Genomic DNA, 17,432 nt, shown 5'->3' on the forward strand with positions numbered 1-17,432 from the left:
AGGAGAAAAAAGATTTTCATGGATCTGAGTTTCTGCTCAGCTTGTGAAAACCCTATCTCCGTTGATAAGGCCAATTCCTCTTATCATTGAGACCCTCCTTAATTCAGGAGCTCTTGTTTCCCAGAACAGGCAAGAATCAGATACCTGGTAAAGTTCATTCAGCAGACATTTCAGTACCAACTGTGTGCTGGGTTTATACTGGACTCTTTGTATATAATGATGAATAAGTGAATAAGATAATGTGGTCCCTGCTCTTAGGGAGTATTTAGTCTGCCGTGTAGAGCCCACTGTGGGGAAGACAAGTAAACAGTTAACATACAGTGAGTAAATGTTCTCTGTGGTGGGAGGACGAGGGAGGCAGAGGTTCACTCCATACCTTCTCTCTTGCCTTCTGGGGTTCTGAAAGTAGGATTTTCCATCTCAGCTCTTTAGTTCTGTATTCTTTCTCTAGTCCTGTTTATCTTATTCTCATTTTTTAAAATCAGCCTCAAAGGTTTTTGATGTAAGGACACATGGATGGGCTTGAGAGGGTCCCTGGATCTCTTCAAATGATATGCAAAATTTTGTGTATGTGTATATTTTTCATATATTTCAACAGATCCTTCAAGTCTTCCTTGTCTAATACTAGCCACTTGTGCTATTTAAATTTACCTTAGTTAAATAAAATGTAATATGCAGTTATCGCATTAAACTAGCCACAGATCCAATATTCAAAGCTATTTGGTCCAGTGGCTACCATATTGGACAGCACAAATAGAGAATGTTTCCATCATTGCACAAGGCTCTCTTAAACAGCATTGCTTCAAGGAGCCTTCATAATAAACAAGAGCTCCTGAATCCAATGATTCAACTAATCTGCAGACACTTAAGAAACAAAGGTTGTTCGTGTGTCTAAGTCTGTGCACATACATGTGCTCTTCCATCTCGCACATACTAGTCAAGTAATTGGTATCTGCATCAAATGCTGGGCTAGGTGCTAGAATATTCCAACAGGACTTTTGAAAAACATATTGCCCTAAAGAAGCTCAGGCTGAATCTAGTTGATCTTTTCTATAGCTTTTTCCCTTGTAGAATGATATCCTTTTTAGAAATTTAATTCTTTTTTAAAAACATATAATATATTATTAGCCCCAGGGGTACAGGTCTGCGAACCATCAGGCTTACACACTTCACAGCACTCACCATACCACATACCCTCCCCAATGTCCATAACCCAACCACCCTCTCCCTAAACCCCTCCCCCCAGCAACCCTCAGTTTGTTTTGTGAGATTAAGAGTCTCTTATGGTTTATTTCCCTCCCGATCCCATCTTGTTTCATTTTTTTCCTTCCCTACCCCCCAAGCCCCCCCACTCTGCCTCTCAGATTCCTCATATCAGAGAGATCATATGATAATTGTCTTTCTCTGATTGACTTATTTTGCTAAGCATAAACCCTCTAGTTCCATTCACATAGTTGCAAATGGCAAGATTCATTTCTTTTGATGGCTGTATAGTATTCCATGGTGTATATATACACCACCTCTTCTTTATCCATTCATGTGTTGATGGACATCTAGGTTCTTTCCATAGTTTGGCTATTGTGGACATTGCTGCTATAAACATTCAGGTGCATGTGCCCCATCGGATCACTACATTTGTATCTTTAAGGTAAATACCCAGTAGTGCAATTGCTGGGTCATAGGGTAGCTCTATTTTCAACTTTTTGAGGAACCTCCATGCTGTTTTCCAGAGTGTCTGCACCAGCTTGCATTCCCACCAACAGTATTCCCAAAGGGGAACAGAGGGCTCCCCTTTCTCTGCATCTCACCAGCATCTGTCATTTCCTGACTTGTTCATTTTAGCCATTCTGACTGGTGTGAGGTGGTATCTCATTGTGGTTTTGATTGGTATTTCCCTGATTCCGAGTGATGCGGAGCACTTTTTCATGTGTCTGTTGGACATTTGGATGTCTTCTTTGCAGAAATGTCTGTTCATGTCTTCTGCCCACTTCTTGATTGGATTATTTGTTCTTTGGGTGTTGAGTTTGATAAGTTCTTTATAGATTTTGGATACTAGCTCTTTATCTGATAATGTTGTTTGCAAATATCTTCTCCCATTCTGTCAGCATCTTTCGGTTTTGTTGACTGTTTCCTTTGCTGTGCAAAAGCTTTTGATCTTGATGAAGTCCCAATAGTTCATTTTTGCCCATGCTTCCCGTGCCTTTGACGATGTTTCTAGGAAGAAGTTGCGTGGCTGAGGTTGAAGAGGTGTTCTCCTGTGTTCTCCTCAAGGATTTTGATGGATTCCTTTCTCACATTGAGGTCTTTCATACATTTTGAGTCTATTTTTGTGTGTGGTGTAAGGATATGGTCCAGTTTCATTTTCCTGCATGTGGCTGTCCAATTTTTCCAACACCATTTGTTGAAGAGACTGTCTTTTTTCCTTTGGACATTCTTTCCTGCTTTGTCAAAGATTAGTTGACCATTGAGTTGAGGGTCTATAGAAATTTAATTCTTATTATAGCCCTCCTCTCCTTACTCCTACTCAGGAGGTAACCACTATTAATAAAGTGGTTTTCTTCATGACTGTTTTCTATTCATAGATGCATAAATGTTTAGGTATTTTTTTTTTAAATAAAAATGGGATCGGGGGTGCCTGGGTGACTCAGTGGGTTAAAACCTCTGCCTTCAGCTCAGGTCATGATCCCAGGGTCCTGGAATCAAGACCTGCATCAGTCTCTCTGCTCAGCAGGGAGCCTGCTTCCCTCTCTCTCTCTCTCTCTGCCTGCCTCTCTGACTACTTGTGATCTCTGTCAAATAAATAAATAAAAGCTTAAAACAAAATGGGATCATGCCATAAAATTATTCTGCAACATGCTTTTCTGTACAACACTTTTTTTTTTTTTCAAGATTTTACTTATTTGCCACAGAGAGAGCACAAGCAGGGGAAGCTTCAGGCAGATGGAGAAATAAGCTCCTCACTGAGCAAGGAGCCTGATTCAGGATTCAATCCCAGGACCCTGAGATCATGACCTGAGCCAAAGGCAGATGCTTAACTGACTGAACCACCCAGGTAGGTATTCTTGTAGGACTTTTTTTTTTTTTTTAACAACTTCATTGTGTCACATTGTGTGACTGCACTATAATTTAATACATACCCTATTGGTGGAATTTTAGGTGTTTACAGTTTTTCATTACTACAAACTGTAGTGAACACCCTTAGATCTGTTTGCACCCATACCAGTGTTTCTATAGAACAAATTTTGAGTGTAATTATGAGGTTGATAGCTTTAAACATTTGTTGATAGGTAATACCACACTGCCCTCCAAAAAGATTACACCAATTTAAATTCCTTCCAGTAAGTAGTGTGAGAGGCAGAAGCAGGTGAATGCAGTGACTAAAACAGCTGGTCAGGCAGCTGCATTTTCAAGGTTGGCTTTAGTTCCAACTGTGGATTGGAACCATGGGTTTCCTAGAATGTCTGCATCTCTCAGTGGATGACCTAGATTTGCCTGATTCATTCTTCTCCCAAAGAGAAAATGGGCTTATTTCACAGTCTCTTTGGTCTTGGGATCACTGGTACTCAGGACTGAGGAACCTGGCTGGTTTAGTCAGAGAAGCATGCAACGCTTGGTCTTTGGATCACTCGTACTCAGGACTGAGGATAAAGGATGACTAAAAACCAAAGATGGAAGCAGAACAGCCTAAGGAATATGACCAGGTTTTAGATGGATAAGTTTACTGCAGTAAGAGGTATCATCACTGGGTGCCTGGGTGGCTCAGTGGGTTAAGCTGCTGCCTTTGGCTCAGGTCATGATCTCAGGGTCCTGGGATCGAGGCCCGCATTGGGCTCTCTGCTCAGCGGGGAGTCTGCTTCCCTCTCTCTCTGCCTGCCTCTCTGTCTACTTGTGATCTCTGTCAAATAACTAAAATCTTTAAAAAAAAAAAAAAAAGAGGTATCATCACCAACACACTCATTCTGCTTAGAACACTTGCTTTGTACATGGTAAACAATATTGCCTATGATTATGAATATTGTTTCCTTCACCTCCAAATCCTCTGTGTACTCTCTCCTTTTGCTTTCATTTGAAGCTTGTCCAAACTTTTAAAACTGCAACATTTTTTTTAAAGACTTTATTTATTTGACAGAGAGTGATCGATCACAAGTAGGCAGAGAGGCAGGCAGAGAGAGGGTGAAGCAGGCTCCCTGCTGAGCAGAGAGCCCGATGCAGGACTTGATCCCAGGACCCTGAGATCATGACCTGAGCCAAAAGCAGAGGCCCAACCCACTGAGCCACCAGGTGCCCTGTAAAAACTGCAACTTTTTTTATCAGCCATTAACCACTTAAAACTGTTAAGGACTGCCTATTAAAGTTGAACATACATGTAATCAATGATTCCACTTTATCCAATTAATGATAGCTAGAAGACAACTAGAGAAATACTTGTATACGTACCCCTGGAGACACGTAGGGGAACATCTAAAGTAGCATCTTTGTGATAGCAAAAAACAAGAAACAACCAAAATATCCATCCATAACAGAATGGATATCCAACTGTATATTCAGACAACTGTATTTTAAGCAGCAGTGAAAATGAATGAATTACATGGATAAAATAGTGTTGAATGAAAGAAATCACAGATGAATAAGTATAATATGATTCCATTTATATGAGATTCAAAAACGGATAAGACTAAACATTTTTAGGGGTATATATATATACATGCATATTCGGTTAAGAAAAGCAAGAGGACAGGAGTGCCCTCCTGGTTTGGTTGAAGGAACGTGCAATGCTTGATCTTGGGGTCATGAGTTCAGGGCCCACATGGGGTGCAGAGAGTACTTAAATTTAAAAAAAAAAACTTTAAAATAAAAAAAGAAAAGCAAGAGGATGATTAACACCAAATTCAGTAGTTACCTCTGTTGGGAGGATAGCAGCAGGGAGGGGCACATGGGAAGCTTCAAAGGTACCATCAATGTTCTATTTTTTAAGCTGGGTCATGTTTACATGGCATTGGTTTTATTAGTGTTCCTTTAAATTGTACACACTTTATATTACATATATATGTATTGTATCATTGTATAATATCTTTCAAGATAAAAAATTTAAATAAAAACTGTTAGAAGACTTCTCTCCCTTTGTCTAACCTTTGGTAATCTCTGAAATAGTAACTCTCCTCTTTTAGTCACCCACCATATAATGCCTAAGGTCTATCTGACCTCTGTGTAGCTGGTGGTACCACTCTCAAGTGCTTAGGCCACAGATCACTTTCACCAGGGATAGAGAGCACCATACCATTTGTCTGGTATTTGGGGGAATATAATGATAAGCAATATATAATAATTTCTGAAAGTGGCCACTTTAATATACCTTAGCAAATCTAAACACTGCTCTTCATCATAAAAAAAACAAAAAACAAAAAGCAGTTTATGGCTTTGGTGTTCTAGATCTGGCATGCTTTCAGACATAGAGAGCTCTGTGCCTTGCATTTCCTAACACTTTATCATGGCATCCAGACATAGATTTTTTTTTCTTTTTTTTTTTTTTTAAAAGATTTTATTTATTTATTTGACAGACAGAGATCACAAGTAGGCAGAGAGAGAGAGAAGGAAGCAGGCTCCCCGCTGAGGGACTTGATCCCAGGACCCTGAGATCATGACCTGAGCCGAAGGCAGCGGCTTAACCCACTGAGCCACCCAGGCGCCCTAGATTTTTTTTTTTTTAAGATTTTATTTATTTATTTGACAGCGAGAGAGAAACAACATGAGCTGGAGAGGAAGAGAAAGAATCTCAAGAGACTCCACGCTGAGCATGGAGCTGGACACAGGGCTCAGTATGGGGCTTGACCCCAAGACTCTGAGATCATGACCTGAGCCAAAACCAAGAGTTGGATGCTTAACTGACTGAGCCATCCAGGCACCCCAGACAGATTTTTAAAAATACTTAAGTAATTCAAGTAAATAATAAATTACACTTTTTGGGGGTTCTTTTTCCTGTAAACTTTATAACATTGTAAATGTTGAAGGTAATTTAAGAATTTTTAAAGAGTAGCTTTATATCCTATCCTAAATGCTCAATTTCCCAGAATTAAAATTGAGGCAAAATTGTGAGGATTAACCTACAGCAAACTACCAGAATCTCGCAAAATGTCATGGAACAGATTCACCCTGTTGACACCTTAACCTCAGACTTCTAGTCTACAGAACTGCATGACAATTCTGTAATTTAGTCCATGATGCTAAAATAAAGGCTGCCTCTGTTACTTGCTAGGTTATACCAAATATGATTGCTGACAGTTGTCGAAAGGAGAGTTTATTGGCAGTGATCTTTTCAATGAGTATACAGAAACCATTGTCCAGGACCTATTTCAACTTTTCTTTTTTAAAAGATTTTTTTTTTAAGATTTTATTTATTTATTTGACAGAGGGAGATCACAAGTAGGCAGAGAGGCAGGCAGAGAGAGAGAGGGAAGCAGGCTCCTTGCTGAGCAGAGAGCCCAATGCAGGACTCCATCCCAGGACCCTGAGATCATGACCTGAGCCAAAGGCAGTGGCTTAACCCATTGAGCCAACCAGGCGTCCTCTTTCTTAAAAGATTTTTATCTTTAAGTAATCTCTACACACAAACTGGTGTTCAAACCCACAACCCGAAGATGAGTCACATGTTTCATTAACTGAGCCCAGGTACCCCTCAAACTTTTTTAAAGTTTTATTTATTTATTTATTTATTTGAGAGAGAGAGAGAATGCTGGATAGGAGGGCAGAGTGAGAGCAAGAATCTCAAGCTGACTCCCTGGTGAGTGCAGAGCCAATGTGGAGCTTGATCTCATGACCCTGAGATCATGACCTAAGCCAATCTAGAGTCAAATGCTCAACCAAGGCATCTAGGCCCCATACCACTCAACTTTTTAAAAGCTAGGGGAAAAAAAATTTTTTTTCACATGTTAAGTTCTGTGTCATTCAAGAATTTAAAAATCAGAATCTAAATCCATAGCTAAATTAGTTATCAACAGAAAGTTGATAATTGAGATGACTGGGTCTCTCGTAATAGTCCATTTTAGTCACTCATATGCTGTCATAATTCAGAACAAATGCAGCCTTTGTTTGTCCATCAGTAACACTTCTAAAGTGTTCATTTACTAAAAGAATCGGTAAACATAAATCAAAACATTTAGATAAGAATTTCAAGAAAATCAAGATCTTTGAGAAATCTAGAGGAGGAAAAAGTTCTCAGAGTCAATGACCCAAAGAGAAATATAAAATGTTTACTTCCCTATAGTATCACAATAAAAAAAACACAATTACTTCTGTTTCGAATTCCATGGAATCATTGGTCACATCCTCAGGTCTTGCCTTCATCCATTGATTTCACCCTTTTGGAGTTGGATTTGATCCAGTTTTACTACTTTCTGGAAGATTTCAAATGGAAATTTTAGAATTTAGAAATCTGGGGCATTGCTCCTCCTCAATGTGATGAGAAGTTAAGGTGTAACTGGTTGTTTGCTAACTATCCAGAACTACCTCAGCAGAAGACACAAGGCAAGGGGATATAGTAGGTGTTACTCTCCAGTTCCCTGAATCTATTGTCATTTATTCATGTTGTCTTTCAGTTACTATAAACTGGATTTCAGTTTTTCCTCTATTGATCTTTTTTTTTTTTTTAAGATTTTATTTATATATCAGAGAGAGAAAGAGCACAAGCAGCGGGAACAGTAGGCAGGGGAAGAAGCAGGCTCCCTGCTGAGCAAGGATCCTGATGAGGGATTTGATTCTGGGACCCTGGGATCATGACCTGAGCCAAAGGCAGACACTTGACTGAGTGAATCACCTAGGTGTCCCTGTTCTATAGTTTTTTTGTTTTGTTTTTTAAGATTTTATTTATTTGACACAGAAAGAGATAGCGAGAGAAAGGAGGAGAGGGGCGCAGAGGGAGAAGCAGCCTCCCCAGTGAGCAGGGAGCCCGATGTGGGGCTCCATCCCAGGACCCTGGGATCATGACCTGAGCTGAAGACAGACACTTAACCAACTGAGCCACCCAGGCACCCCTCTATAGATCTTTAATATGAAAACATTTCATTTTCAACTGAGTAGGCATTCCCAGAGGCTGTTACAACAAAGGGCATGCTTTCATGTGACAGAATGCAGCTCGGAATGATATGAGCAAAGAAAAATGTTTTTAGTTGGTGTCTCAATCACAAAGAATACCTTGATTCACCCTTGAACTTCTTCAGGCCTTGTCATGACTGTTTTCCCAGAAATGGTTTTCCAGTGAGACCATACTTCCTAAAGGTAGGAACAGACTGTACTCACTTCTGTCATTGCCTGCTCTCTAAAACAAGCTTTGCAGCACAAGGTCTGGGTTTTTCCTGCAGGAATTAAGAAACAAACTGGAGGTGCACCAAAACAAAACAAAAACCCCAAAAGGAAAACCAAATTCTTTGGATTTCAATTCTTCCTTCAAAGCTATGTCCTAGAAGGGCTGCTGTCCATCACTGGTCAGCAACACTCAACAGTTCTTCCCAGAGCACCTCATTCTCTGAACACAGTGGGTCTTCCTGAAGCTGGACTTGGAGAATGAAGGCCTACTCCCTGGCCCTGAAGAAGTAAAGAAGCTGGTATACCTTGGTAGCATCTTTGATTATGTCATGATTTTTCTCTTGTGGTCTTCCAGAGGGTGAGAAACCCTGCAGTAGTTCAGGATAGGCCTTGTGAAGAAGAACCCTGGTGTTGATGGAGAATGGTTTCCCTGATCCAAGGTTTGTTGACAAATTTGGGCAAGTAATCTAGATCTTTCCAAAGGTAGCAGCCATTTCTCTAGAAGTATCTTGCCCAAGTCTTGTAGTTGCAGCTGCGCCAGTAGGTGGCGCCTCTAACTTTTTTACTGCCTTACTACAAATGTATCTTTCCATTATTAAACCAAGGTCCCCCTCAGCCCTTTTTTTTTTTTTTTTTTTAGAAAAAGCTAAAAGTAAGCACAATTCTTACAGGTGAAGAGATTATAGAAATGCAAAACACTGAACTGTCATTGCAAGTATCACTGCAATTTCATATGGAAGAAACCACAAATGATCTAAGCATGAATACAGGTGAAGAACTGAAGAACAGAAAAGTGAACTTCCACTCACAAGTTTTTTTTTTTTTTTCCTCTAGACACTTCCAGTGCTTTATATTTTCAGAATTTCTACAGCTGAAGATGTTCCTTTGGGAAAGCAATCCACTCACTTTTTATTTGTACAGACTGGAAACATTGATAGATCTTATCAGTTTTCCATAGGAAGCTGTAGCCACAGGAAGCAGACAAAACTCAGAGAAATGATGCAGTCTTGCCAGTCTTTAGAGAGGTTGCAGTCCTAATAGTCCATTTAAATATTGTCTGGCAACTGCTGGGGTAGTAACCAGGAGGTAGGAGGAGAGCAGCCCAGGAGTATCCGGGAGGACTGCAAAGGCCCAGAGCAAGAGAGAGTACATGGACTAATTGCAGAGAATCTAACACGGAGCTGAGGGTTGCAGGGCAAAGGGAGACTTGTTGATGGGGATGATGTCTAAGCCAAGATTTGAAGGAGAAGCAGGAGCCAGGCAGGCAGTGGTGAATGGGAAGGAGGTGCAGGGGAGCAAAAACATGTTCCAGGGAGAGGAGTAGGAATAGTATAGGTCTTAGGTATAGAGCTAAGCCTAGTTCAGAACAAGTGAATATTGGTATATTCAGGACACTTTAGAAAAGTGTCAGAGGTTCTTAACTTTTTTGGTGACATAGATCTCTTGGGCAGTCTGGTGAAGTCATTTGGTTGCTTCTCAGAATGCTGTTTTTAAATACATAAAATTAAGTTTGTTGGAATACAAAGGAAACAATTATGTTGGAATACAGTTACTGAAATATTTTTAAAATCTGTGATATAATACTGTATGTACTTAGGAATGCATAACTTTACAAGATAATGGCAGATCTAATAACTTATTTTGAAGTAGTGATGAGCAGGTAATGGAATATAAATGTATCTGTGATTTCTCTTGGTAGCAAAATTACAGGTAAGGTTAATATTACTATAGTTCATTGCTTACTTTTATTGAGGGCAGTGCTTTCAATGATAGATTAGTGAAAATAAAGATGCACTTTTTCCTCCAACTGAATAACCAATTGAATATCCATGAACTCTTTATGAGTGTGTGGAACTGGGATAGTAACACTTCCTAATAGCAGGGTGGCAAATGGATTGGAGAGCACGGCTGAAGACAGGTGTTGGAGCAACCCAAAGCCCTCAACGCAGAGTAGCATCAACATCTCTAAGGGATTTGGATTTAAGTGAGGGATGAACCACTGGCACCAGTGGAGCAGGGGCTTTTGCCTTTTCTCAGGGCTGCAAAGCTTGCAGAAACACCAGCCAGGTGCCAGGTTCTAAGGCACTCTGCAGTGTGCATGGCCACGTGGGAGAGAGAACATGTAAATCATTTCTGCAAGGGATAAATGAGCACTAAATGCTAATCTCCAGCACCATATTGGATGGTGGTTAAGACCCAGCAGAGCTCGACAGACTTGGATTACATACACTGCCCTTTCTTATACAGTTATAGAAACTGTATAACCTAGGACAAGTTTATTTTCCAGTGTCCTCATCTGTAAAAAGGAGTAATAAAAATGTCTATCATGATCATAGGGTTATGATGAGTTAAAGTGATGCATTTCATTGTGGTGCTGTAGATAATACTGGATAAATACTGGATAAATAAATAAATAAATAAATACTGGATAAATACTGGTTAAATATGAGTTGAATGAATCTGCCTGATTACCTTTGAAGAGGAGAACCCCTCTATTCTATTTCTGTCCCCTGTGCCTCCCTCTCTGTTTAAATAAAAGAACAGGCTTACCACTTTTCTTCCGTGGTTAAGGTAGCCATTTTTCGGGTTCTCAGTCTCTGGCTTCTAGATACTGCTAAGTTTCTGCATGTCCTCAACATCTTTTTAATATTTCCCAGTGTATACTTTTTTTGTGCAACCTGCTGGGGACTGGAAGGGAATCTTGAACACTGTTTTATAGTAGCTTTTGCAGTGAAAACCTGGTATGTCATAACGAGGACAGGTATTAAAAACCACGGGGTAAGGGTTTATGATAACTCAAGTTCCTCACTCAGTAGCTAGGTTAATTAACATGGAATTCTAAGCACTGTTGTTTACTTCATATAAAAAGATACTAAATCAAGCACACACATTTGGGATGTTTCTTTCTCTTGTGTTTATCTGCGACGTTAGAATGCTCCAAAAGCTACCTTCCAAACACCTCAAACCAGATATTGACCCTGCCAGAGTATATCCACTAGTAAACAGTAACTGGAATAATCAAATATTTTCAATCGCAAATAAATTTACGTCCTTTTGAAGCAAAAGTTACGTTCGACGAGGATGGGATTCGAACCCACGCGTGCAGAGCACAATGGATTAGCAGTCCATCGCCTTAACCACTCGGCCACCTCGTCCCAGATACTTACTGCTTCCTGGTAGCTATAGGGAGTAATACTGGGGGGATGTGACGCAACGTTATGGAGGCCGCCATTTTGTACGGAAACAAATATCTGATCATTTTTACAGCAAGTAATCAAAAGAAGATGGCTGCTGCCATGATGTGAGGGCTCTACAATGGGGTGGGACAAAGAAAAATTCGGTGGAAAATGAGATAGGCTTTAAGGAAATAAAATTTATATACAGAGCAGGAGGAAGGCAGTTTGCTTAAAAGAATCAGGAAGAGGATTGCTCGGGAGTCTAAGGGGCGGAGCCGCCGCGTAGAGCGGTTTTGCGCATGTGCAACAGCTAGGCGGTTAGATTTGAATGCTTCCCTGAAATAGTCTGGGCGTAGCGAGGTTTGTCGGTGGGCTGCAGCTGACTTGCTCTCTGAGGAGCGCGCGGACCCCAAACAAGTCTGAGCAGCCTTTGTCAAGAAGCTGGATTGCGGTGGGTAAAGAGAATGACCCTTTCGTTCCAGGCTCCCGGGTGGGGGGGGTGATGGAGGTGGGCATTAGTTTTTTTCTGGGCGCTCTGAAGGCTTGGTGGTGGGACGTGGAGACGCTCCCTCCGCCTGGCGGCCTCCGAAAGCTCTGGGCCCAGAGTAGAAGTTTTTGCCGGGTTGTGGGGCTCTTTGCCTACCCGGGCCTGCACTCTGTGCTCCTTCCTCTTCCCTAGCACTTTTCCCTCCACACCTGAGCCCCTCCGGCCTGCTCGGATTGCGGGTCGGCTGCGCCCCGCCCCGCCATCTTCTGTCAGGGCTCCCGCACGGTGCCTCGCACCTCTTCCCTAGGGGACTCCCGGCGGTTTGTATTTCCGACTCGGTCGTTTCTTAGCTGTAAATTAAGTGACAGCGTTGAGTGGTTTTAAGCGCTCGTCAGGTCGTAGTTTGTTTACTGGCAGCACTGAACAGACATTCGGTTTCCAGCAGTTACAGTAACATTAACAAATAAAGCCAGTATTAACCACAGACGAGTTTTTGAAAATATCTCCTTGTGGCCACTATAGCTCGGAGCTTATTAAAGACTCGTTTTCTTGCTGCTTATCTCAATATTGAGTTTAAGAAAAAAAATTCTCAAACATTGCCGATTGGAATTTTAGAGATAAATTTGTCGATATGACGGAGAAAACCAGAGCAGAGCTTACCCCAGATATTAAGATTGAAGTTTGTACTTCATTTGAATTGGATCAATCGAATTCCTCAGGTATTTATTGGGTTCCTTGTCTTGTGCTAGGGCCGGGAGCGAATGACTCAGAGACCCTAATCTGGAGGAATTTTCAGTCCAGAAGAGAAAATGATTAACATTCACAAATAGCCATGATGCAAAACAATGTAAAGGATTATAGGACATTGTAAGGTGGTATGGGAGCACATAAAAGGGAGCACTTATTTGATGCTTTTGGCCCTGGAAACTAAAGTAGGCTTTGTAGAGAAAGGGGCATTTGAGGTGGAACTTGAAGGGAAGGATACATGATGGCGATGAGTCAATTTAAGATGTTGCTAAGTAAAGACTGGGTTCAATTCTTCACTATGTGAATGGCTGGAAATGTTTACAAGATGACAAATAGATACAAAAATGTATGGAGTGGTAGTATCAGTGACATGCCTGATACTGAATAAGAGAGCATAGTAGAAGATAATCTAGATATTGTTAGTGCTGTCTAATAAAACTTTCAGTGAAAATGGTAATGGTTTATATTTGCACTGTCCAGCATGGTTCCCCACTAGTCAAATGACAACGTGAAATGTGGCTAATTGTGCCTAAACAGCTGAATTTTAAGTTTTATTTCATTTAAATTAAATTTGAGTTGCTACTGTATCAGATAGCACAGGTCTAGAGACTGTTATCAGTGGGCGCAATGGAATACATTAACCTTAGAAATTGGTAGTGTAAATGCAGGAGTAGCCAAAGAGCCAGATATAAATATTTCAGGTTTTGCAGTCTACGTGGTCACCAGCATGGTCTCTGTTGCATGTTCTTCTTTGTTTTTTTATTTTGTTTTCTGTAACCCATTCAAAATGTAAAACAAAATGAAACAAAAAACCCTCTTAAGGACTCTGACCCAGTATCTGTAGTTTGAAGTGTTTTGGATTATTTAGACTGTAATTCCCAAACTTTTTTGGCTCGTTGGTGCCCTTGGATCAAAAGAAATAACTAACAATTCCATTTATTAAGTCAGTACGTCCAAATAATTTAAAAAGTTATTAAGTTGAAATAAATTTATGTCCTAATGTTTAGTAACCCTTTGAAAAAATATGCATAATTGAAAGAAAAAAACAATATTTTAATTTTATGCTTAAATCATCACAGTTATTTACTAATTGGCTATGTGTGCCTCTTGAACACTACACAACTTCTCAAATCTTGTTGTCATATAGGACACTGCCACCCTCATTTCCAGTACCACACTGATAAAAAGTACTTGCTTCATATCATAACAACTGCCAAAAATCCAGCTTTGCAATAATATATTATCAAAATGAATGTAATACAAAGAGGTACTATTTTGAGCTAGTAGTTCACACTGGTGCATGACAGATGTCAAAAATTGCTGTTTCTCTCAAAAATTTAAAATATCCCAAGATACTTCTATGAGTATGCCATAGAACCCCTGGTGCCAGGTGCACAGTTTTAGAACCAATCAGTAATTTGTTAATGTGGCAGTGACCAAGAGTTCAACAATAAAAGCATTTTACAAATAGCTTTGCTCAGTGGCAGTATCGTAGCCAATGAGGTTTATCCGAGGCGCGATTATTGCTAATTGAAACAAATGAAGTTTAACATGGTGATCTGGGGTACCCTATTTCTTTTGATGGTGGAACTTACAGTTATATAATAAATAGATTTTTTTTTAAGATTTTATTTATTTATTTGACAGACAGAGATCACAAGTAGGCAGAGAGGCAGGCAGAGAGAGAGAAGGAAGCAGGCTCCCCGCTGAGCAGAGAGCCCGATCCGGGGCACGATCCCAGGACCCTGGGATCATGACCTGAGCCGAAGGCAGCGGCTTTAACCCACTGGGCCACCCAGGCACCCCAAGATTTTTTTTTTTTTTAAGATTTTATTTATTTATTTGTCAGAGAGAGAGGAGCGAGAGTGAGCACAGACAGAGTGGCAGGTAGAGGCAGAGGGAGAAGCAGGCTCCCTGCCAAGCAAGGAACCCGATGTGGGACTCCATCCCAGAACGCTGGGATTATGACCCTAGCTGAAGGCAGCTGCTTAACCAGCTGAGCCACCCAGGCGTCCCAAGAATTTTTTTTTTTTTAAAGGAGATTTCAATAAGCTTTGAATCTCATCACTTAATTAAATATCAACTGGTTTACAGGTTAGACAGAAATGATGTTCAATGACTATTTCAAACAGTGAAATGTCCAAGTGATCCTGATTTGATAGCATTTAATATTTTTATCTGTGAATTTTGAATATGTCACTGAATTTGAAAATATTCCCCAAAGGAGAAAAACTATGCATATTAGTAATTGTAAAAGTAATTTGAAATAATTGTTTCTTGTTTCTTAATTACTCATTTAGCAAATATTTATTGAACTCCTATTATTTACAAAGCATGTGCTAGTTTCTCAGAATGTAACGGTGAACATAATTCTAGCCTTATTCTAATTGAATTTACTGTTGGGGCACAGGTGGTTTGGGGAAATACCAGGAATAATTGATTTACATAACAGACTTTGAGATTGCAGTTTTGGTAATGTTACAAAAGAGATATACATAGTGCTACAAAAAGTGTTTTTCTTGGCTTTTTTTTTTTTTTTTTTTGCCAAGAGAGAATAGCAAATATAAATTCAGTGGCTCAGTAAAGAGCTTTGTGTGTACAGGAACAAGTGTGTACAGGAATATTCAGTGTGGCTAGAATAGTAAGGAAGACAGTGGCATGAGATGAATGTGAAGTCTGAAAGGCAAGTAGAGGCCAGATCTTAGAGAGCTTTATAAATCCTGGTGAAGAGTTCATTCTCATTACCATGGAAAGCCATTGGAAGCCATTAAATGGTTTTAAGTAAGGAGTCTCTTAAACGTGACTTATGTTTAAGAAGGTAACTGTCTATGTAGAGAAGGGCCTATGGAAGATAAGAGTAAAAGTAGGGAGACCATTGAGGTGAATATTGCAGTAGTTTACATGAGAGATAATGATAGCTTGAAACTATGATGAAGGCACTGAAGATAGCAGTGAATGCATTTGGGCTATATATTGGAAATAGAACACTAAGATTTGGTGATGAACAGAATTGGGAATAGGTGTCATACTTGTTTGATCTCAGAGGGAAATCATCAAAGTCACCATTAAGTTGATGTTTGCTATTGGTTTTAAAATTTTTTTTTCTAAATTTTAATTTTTTAAAATTTTATTTTATTTAAATTCAATTAACATATAGTATGTTACTAGTTTCAGAGTAGAGTTCAGTGATTCATCAGTTGTATATAATACCCAGTGCTCATTGTATCACATGCTCTCCTTAATGCCTTCACCCAGTTATCCTATCCCACCTGCCCATAGCAACCCTCAGTTTTTATCCTATGGTTAAGAGTCTCTTATGGTTTTCTCCCTCTCTGATTTCATCTTCTTTTATTTTTGCCTCTGTTTGCCTATGCCCCTTTGTTTTGTTTCTTAAATTCCACATGGGTGAAATCATATGATAATGGTCTTTGTCCAGTTGACATATTTCGCTTAACACAATACCCTCTAGTTCTATCCACATCATTCCAAATGGCAAGATTTCATTTTTTTGATGGCTGAGTAGTATTTCAGTGTGTGTGTGTGTGTGTGTGTGTGTGTGTGTACCACATCTTCTTTATCCATTCATCTGTTGGTGGACGTCTGGGCTCTTTCCATAGTTTGGCTATTGTGGACTCTGCTGCTATAAACATCGGGATGCAGTTGCCCTTTCGGATCACTACACTTGTTATCTTTGGGGTAGATAACTACTAGTGCAATTGCTGGGTCATAGAGTAGCTCTATTTTCAACTTTTCAAGGAATCTCCATTCTGTTTTCCAGAGTGGCTGTACCAGCTTGCATTCCCACCAACAGTGTAAAGGGTTCCCCTTTCTCCACATCCTCGCCCACATTTGTTGTTTCCTGACTTGTTAATTTTAGCCATTCAGACTGGTGTGAAGTGGTATCTCATTGTGGTTTTGATTTGTATTTCCCTGATACCAAGTGATGTTGAGCATCTTTTCATGTGTCTGTTGGCCATTGTATGTCTTCCATGGAGAAATGTCTGTTCATATCTTCTGCCCATTTCTTGAAGGCATTTTTTCTTTTTTGGTGTTGTTTGTTTTGGTGTTGAGTTTGATGAGTTTTTTTTTTTTTTTTTTTAAGATTTTTTATTTATTTATTTGACAGAGAGAGATCACAAGTAGGCAGAGAGGCAGGCAGAGAGAGGAGAGGAGGAAGCAGGCTCCCTGCTGAGCAGAGAGCCCGATGCGATGCGGGACTCCATCCCAGGACCCTGAGATCATGACCTGAGCCGAAGGCAGCGGCTTAACCCACTGAGCCACCCAGGCGCCCTGATGAGTTCTTTATAGATTTTGGACAGTAACCCTTTATCTGATAAGACATTTGCAAATACCTTCTCCCATTCTGTTGGTTGCCTTTTGGTTTTGTCAACTGTTTCCTTTGCTGTGCAAAAGCTTTTTATCTTGATGAAGTTCCAATAGTTCATTTTTGCCTTTGTTTCACTTGCCTTTGGAGATGTGTCTGTCAAGAAGTTGCTGCGGCCAAGGTCAAAGAAGTTGCTGCCTGTGTTCTCCTCTAGGATTTTGATGGATTCCTGTCTTGCATTTAGGTCTGTCATCCATTTTGAGTCTGTTTTTGTGTGTGGTGTAAGGAAATGATCCAGTTTCATTCTTCATGTGGTTGTCCAGTTTTCCCAACATCATTTGTTGAAGAGAGACTGTCTTTTTTCCTTTCGATATTCTTTCCTGCTTTGTTGAACAACATT

At 40.1% G+C, this 17,432-nt stretch overlaps 1 protein-coding gene, 1 non-coding gene and 1 pseudogene across 2 annotated transcripts in view; 2 read left to right on the top strand and 1 right to left on the bottom strand.

The window, feature by feature from the left end:
* Positions 1 to 11,371: 11,371 nt before the first annotated feature.
* TRNAS-GCU (transfer RNA serine (anticodon GCU)) lies at positions 11,372 to 11,453 on the bottom strand. Its single transcript has one exon. It is a non-coding gene; the product is annotated as a tRNA-Ser (tRNA).
* Positions 11,454 to 11,591: 138 nt separating this feature from the next.
* The window catches only part of KNL1 (kinetochore scaffold 1), a 75,209-nt gene continuing 69,368 nt past the window's right edge, over positions 11,592 to 17,432 (top strand). The window contains exon 1 of the mRNA XM_059181172.1: positions 11,592 to 11,925. The gene's annotated coding sequence lies outside the window, so the exon portion shown is untranslated. The remainder of the gene's footprint in view (positions 11,926 to 17,432) is intronic.
* LOC131837348 (U4 spliceosomal RNA) lies at positions 14,178 to 14,335 on the top strand (annotated as a pseudogene).

This window comes from Mustela lutreola, chromosome 7 (assembly GCF_030435805.1).
Source record: "Mustela lutreola isolate mMusLut2 chromosome 7, mMusLut2.pri, whole genome shotgun sequence".
NCBI lineage: Eukaryota > Metazoa > Chordata > Mammalia > Carnivora > Mustelidae > Mustela > Mustela lutreola.